General features: G+C 49.4%; 1 protein-coding gene across 2 annotated transcripts in view; it reads left to right on the top strand.

Annotated features, from left to right (window-relative positions):
• Positions 1 to 2,913: 2,913 nt before the first annotated feature.
• Positions 2,914 to 6,000, top strand: part of PI4KB (phosphatidylinositol 4-kinase beta) — a 50,053-nt gene continuing 46,966 nt past the window's right edge. For both annotated transcript variants that reach the window (XM_056852889.1, XM_056852888.1), the window contains exon 1: positions 2,914 to 3,037. The gene's annotated coding sequence lies outside the window, so the exon portion shown is untranslated. The remainder of the gene's footprint in view (positions 3,038 to 6,000) is intronic.

The raw sequence follows: 6,000 nt of genomic DNA, 5'->3' as shown, positions 1-6,000 counted from the left end.
GTCAAGATCAGCCTAGTCTTCTGTGACTGGCAGCGGAAGGGTCTTCCATATCGCCCATCGACTGAGCCTCTAGAAAGTGGAGGTGGTGGGAATTGAACCAGGGACCTTGCGGCATGCAAAGGCACTGCCCTTCCACTGATCCATGCCCCCTCCCCACAGCATAGTGTATGGATAAGAGTAGGAGCTGGGGGGTCCATGTTCCAGTCCTTCTGCTGTCATGAGGCTCACTGGATGATCTCAGGCCAGTCACACACTTTCATCTGGTCATACCTCACAGGGTGTGGAATGGAGAATGACGTCTGCTGCCCTTGGAGGAAGGGGGAGATAAATATACGGCAGACAAGATCCTTCCCTTGCGTCCCTTTCTAGTCTGGATCCCGTTTATTACCCCAAGTGCTAATATTTATCATCATGAGCCCTCCCCAATTCTTAAAGCTTTCCCCTAAAGAGAGCCAGCAAGGGGTAGTGGTTAAAAGCGGTGGTTTGGAGCAGTGGACTCTGATCTGGAGAACCGGGTTGAGTCCCCACTCCTACACATGAGTGGCAGAGGCTAATTTGGTGAACTGGATCTGTTTCCCCACACCTACACATGAGTGGCAGACTCTAAATTGGGTGAACTGGGTTTGATTCCCCACTCCTCCATATGAGCGGCGGACGCTAATCTGGCGAACCGGGTTGGTTTTCCCACTCCTCCACATGAAGCCAGCTGGATGACCTTGGGCTAGTCACAGCTCTCTCAGCCCCACCTACCTCACAGGGTGTCTGTTGTGGGGAGAGGAAGGGAAGGTGATTGTAAGCTGGTTTGATTCTTCCTTATGTGGTAGCGAAAGTCGGCATATAAAAACCAACTCTTCTTCTTCTTGTAAACTTCCTATTTGGTTTCCCATTTCTGCCCTGTCCAATTTTGGGCCTTTGTGGTGGTTTCTGTCCACGCACCCCACTTCCCTTGCTGTCCTGAGCGGCTTCCCGCCTCCCCGCTGGCAAACTATGCAGTTTTCTCTTGCTTCCGGCTCTCCAAAGTCCTGGCTTGAGCCTCTTTTTGCAGTGTTTTATGGGGCTTAAAGTTAAGTTAGGAAGGGTGAATTCGGGTCAGCTTTGTTTGGTTTTGCAGAGTTATGTGTGCGTTTGGGGGACGATGACTGATTTTATTATCTTAGCTTTTGGGAAGATGCCATCTAGGTGAATACTCACTTGTTGTGGTGCTGCTAGTGTGTGAGGTGTGCTGCTTGTAAGAAGCTTGTAAGTAGACACAAGCTTGGTTGCCTGTGGCAGTTAAGGATTGTGTATGTGACTGGCCCTGAACTGGATAGCCTAGGCTGGTTCGATCTTGTCACATCTTGGAAACTAAGCAAGGTTAGCCCTGGTTAGTATTTGGAGGGGAGACCATCAAGGAAGTCCAGGGTTGCAATGCAGAGGAAGGCAACAGCAAATCAGTTCTGAATATCTCTTGCCTTAACCTGGATGGCCCAGGCTAGCCTGATCTTGGAAACTAAGCATGGTTGGCCCTGGTTAGAACTTGGATGGGAGACCACCCAAAAAGCCCAGGGTTGCTACACAGAGGTAGGCAATGGTAAACCACCTCTGTTTGTATGCTGTTACCTGGATGGCCCAGGGTAGTTGGGTCTCATCAAATCAGCAGGGTCGGCCCTGGTTAGTATTTGTGAGGGAGACCACCAAGGAAGTCCAGGGTGGCTATGCAGAAGCTGGCAATGGCAAACCACCTCTGCATGTTTCTTGCCTTGACCTGGATGACCCAGGCTAGTTGGATCTCATCAGCTAAGCAGGTTCGGCCCTGGGAGGCCACCAAGGAAGTCCAGGGTTGCGTCCTGGAGGCATGCAACGGCAAATCACCTCTGCTCATCTCTTGCCCATGAGGGGTGCAACTTGACAGCACTTCCCACCGCTAAGGAAATCCAGGGTTGTAGAGGCAGGTAATGACAAACTACCTCTGTATGCCTTTTGCCTTGAAAACCCTACGGGGTCACCATAAGTTGGCTGAGACTTGATGGCCATAAACATTTTAAAAAAGAATGTGACTGGGCAGGGAAGTTTCACTGTCTCCCCCCCACGCTTCATTTATTTAGATATAAGTACGTGAATGTAGACGGACAAATCTTATAGGTTTGTAACTTCCAGACCTATCTACAAGACTGATGTGTAACCCAGCTACCCAATACCTCTCCTGCCAGGTTTTTTTCCCCACTAGGAGTTTTGTTGAATACGATTTCCCCCATCTGGCTTTTTCAGAGTTTCTGTCACTGCCGTAGGAGGGAACCTGTTAATTACACCTTCCTGCTTTGTGAAGCCGGGGAGAAGCCGATTTGCCTGCTGGCCAGGAGGAAACTGAGTTTTTCTTCTCGGAAGCTCCCAGAGTGTTTCGTGTGCTGTGGTGCTAGCCGCACCTTTGCAAGCGAGTATACAGCACATCAAAGGCCTCCTTGTTCCAGATGTTGTATTGCAGTCTAGTTTCCATCCTTCCTCTTTTGCCCCCCTCCCCTGCGCAGTTGTCGAGATGGTCATGGAACCGAGAACGTGATGCAAACGGACGGACGAAGTTTCCCTGTGATATCTCTGCTCAAGGCAGATGTTGCATTACACAATGCTTTGTATCTTTCCTATCTCTCCCCACACACAAACACAGAAGAGGAGTGGGGGTCCGGCTGTTTTCAAACTCATGCGTGGTGCTTAGTTCAATGACGGCAACCCCCTAACAAAACAGTTTGTGTTTCCCTTCCTTGTCGGGAAACAAGTGCGGGGATGGAGCCGGCCTTTGAATGTGGAAAACGTAGATGGAATCCGGAGTGCGTGTCTCCCGCATTTCTTTCCGACATCTCCCGTGTTCAGCTACCATCGACTGGTTTAGTTAAATCGGAGGCTTCACATTTTCTCCTCTTTCTCTTCCCCCTCTCCACAGCTCTACAAGGTCCCCACCAGGAACTTCTCTCCGCTGGCATCTCCCACGATGGCGAACTCGGCTGACTTTGTGGACGTGTGTCTGAGGAGGGGCAGAGTGCCCGGTTGGATGGGAATGCAACAGGTGGGTGGTGTGCCAGCCCCCTTCCACGGGGCCCTCTGTGAAGAGGCAAGAGTCTGGGGCTCTAGGCTGTCTCTTGAGCAGAGTCTTCTCCGGCTCCACGAGAGACAGAAAAACAGCTTAGTCAAGATCCTTGGCTGATTCCTCATCTGTTAGGCCTGAACACGTGAAGCTGCCTTCTACTGAATCAGACCCTTAGTCCATCAAAGTCAGTATTGTCTACTCAGACTGGCAGCGGCTTTCCAGGGTCTCAGGCAGAGGTCTTTCACATCACGTTCTTGCCTAGTCCCTTTAACTGCCAGTAAGAGCTGATCATAACTGACCTTGAGAGATTCAGTATGGGCTGTCTGTCTGAGTTGGAGCATTTGAGAAAACTATTGTAGAAACACAAAAAACACTTTTAGTGCTGTTTTTCTTGTCCTGGGCTTAGCTCAAGATGCGATTGTCCCACGGGGTGTGAATTCCTCTCCTCACCCCCAGATTGGCTTTTGATTACTAGCTGGGCTCTGGGGACTTGTTTTCCCCCCCATTGGATGGTGAAGGCTGTGCCAGTACAACACAATGGGGGTGAAATAGTCCATAACACAATTTCTGGCAGGGTATGAGCTTTCGTGAGTCACAGCTCACTTCTTCAGGTATCTGTAGAAGATACCTGAAGAGCAAGAGTCCAGTAGCACCTTAAAGAGCGGTGGAGTCTGATCTGGAGAACCGGGTTTGATTCCCCACTCCTCCACATGAGCAGGGGAAGCTAATCTGGTGAACTGGATTTGTTTCCCCACTTCTACACACAAAGCCAGCTGGGTGACCTTGGGCTAGTCACAGCTTTCTCAGCCCCACCCACCTCACAGGGTGTCTGTTTTGGAGAGGGGAAGGCGATTGTAAGCCGGTTTGATTCTCCCTTAAGTGGCCGAGAAAGTCGGCATATAAAAACCAACTCTTCTTCTTCACAATTTCTGGTAGGGTATTTGCTTTCATGAGTCACAGCTCATGAAAGCTCTTCAGATACCTGAAGAAGTGAGCTGTGACTCATGAAAGCTCATACCCTGCCAGAAATGGTGTTAGTCTTTAAGGTGCTACTGGACTCCTGCTCTTTTCTACTACTACATACAGACTAACACAGCTACCCATAGTGATCTACCACAATGGGGGTGAGTGGGAGCCAAATCTCTTCCCTTTAGAAGTGGCACTCCCCTCCCAATTTTAGCCTAAAGGGAAAGTGTTGTGCAGTCTGGTAGCTTTAGGGGGTTGTAGGCTGTAGTCAAGACTCGGCACCCCTCACCCCAGTCGCTTGGATTCGGTGAGCTGCTCAGAGCAATCCTCTGTGGCAGGCAGAACCCGTGGTAGATGGTTTCAGTGCGGCAAAGGTTTGTGTTAAAGCCCTAACAAGGAGCCTGCTGTGGTGTGCAGACTCCTGCATAAACACACACAAAGCTGCCTTCTGTGGAACCAGAGTTTGGGTCCATCTGGGTCAGTATTGTCTGCTCAGGCTGGCAGCAGCTCTCCAGGGTTTCAGGCAGTGAAAGGTCTTTCACATCCCCTTGAAGAAGAAGAAGAAAAAGTTGGTCTTTATATGCCAACTTTCTCTAACATTTAACGAAGAATCAAATCGGCTTAAAATCACCTTTCTTTCCCCTCCCCACAACAGTCACCATGTGAAGTAGGTGGGGCTGAGAGAGCTCTAAGAGAGCTGTAACTAGCCCAAGGTCACCCAGCTGGCTTCATGTGGAGGAGTGGGGAATCAAACCCAGTTCTTCACATCAGAGTCCACCGCTCCAAACCACTGCTCTTAACCACTACACCACGCTGGCTATTAAGCAGCTGGACAGGACCAGCACTACCTTCCAATTAACAGGGAAGTATTTAGTCTGCCAAAAAACCCCAATCAGTAGGTTCTAGATCCAATCAAGCCTGAACTGACCCTAGAAGTTAAAATGACGAAACTGAGGCTATCTTATTTTTGGTCACATTATGAGAAGACAGGAGTCACTGGAAAAGACAATCAAGCTAGGAAAAGTCGAAGGAAGCAGGAAAAGAGGAAGACCCAACAGGAGATGGACTGATTCTATCAAGGAATCCACGGCCCTCAGTTTGCAAGACCTGAGCAAGGCTGTTAAGGAGAGGACGTTTTGGAGGGCATTGATTGATAGGGTCGCCATGAGTCGAAAGCGACTCAACGGCACTTAACGCACACACGTTTAGTCGCAGACCCTGTTACCTGCCTGCAAGTATTCCATAGGCTGTAAATCTCTTGTGTTGCCACTTTGACTGAAGGCAGAAAGCCGTTGAGTAAAAACTTCCCTTTTGGAGGAGGGGAGAATTCTGCCGCTGCTGCGGGCCTTTAATCTCCAGGCGGAGCAGCCATATCAAAGGCAGCCTCGCGTTTACAAGCTGCATCTGCAGAGGTCCTGACAGACTGGTTTGACTTGGTCGCCGGCTGCTGACTGGGGTTGCCCTCGCCTTCCCTGTGTTCTTATGCCATGGAGACTAAAGAGAATCTCCTTGTTCAAAGGCAGTCGACCTCTGAATCCCTGTGCCAGGAGACAACGTCAGGGGAAGGCCTCGGCCTCTGTGCCCTGTTTTTGGCCTGCCAGAGGAACTGGTTAGCCAATGTATGAGACGGGAATGCATCAGCAGTGTATTAATGCTCTGTATACGTTTTTGTGTATTTTATGTATTATGATTTTATTACTATTATAATTTTTTTTGTATGTTTTATTATAAAAAGCAATAAAAAATTAAAAAAAAAAGAGAGAGACGGGATGCTGGACTGGACGGATCCCTGGTCTGATCCTGCAGAGCTCTTCTGATGTTACGTCCAGCACACTCCCCTTACGCTTCCTTCCTGAGCACCACATTGCAATCCATCTTCTATTTCTCTTTAAATGTTTGCGTTTGCTCAATGTTTCCTCCTGTTATGGCAGAGCAACACAGAAGCAAGCCTGTTTATGTGCCTGGCAGAGGCCTGT

Source organism: Euleptes europaea, chromosome 7 (assembly GCF_029931775.1).
Source record: "Euleptes europaea isolate rEulEur1 chromosome 7, rEulEur1.hap1, whole genome shotgun sequence".
Classification (NCBI taxonomy): domain Eukaryota; kingdom Metazoa; phylum Chordata; class Lepidosauria; order Squamata; family Sphaerodactylidae; genus Euleptes; species Euleptes europaea.
The sequence above is the reverse complement of the archived record's forward strand: the minus strand, read 5'-3'. Positions and strand labels throughout refer to the sequence as shown.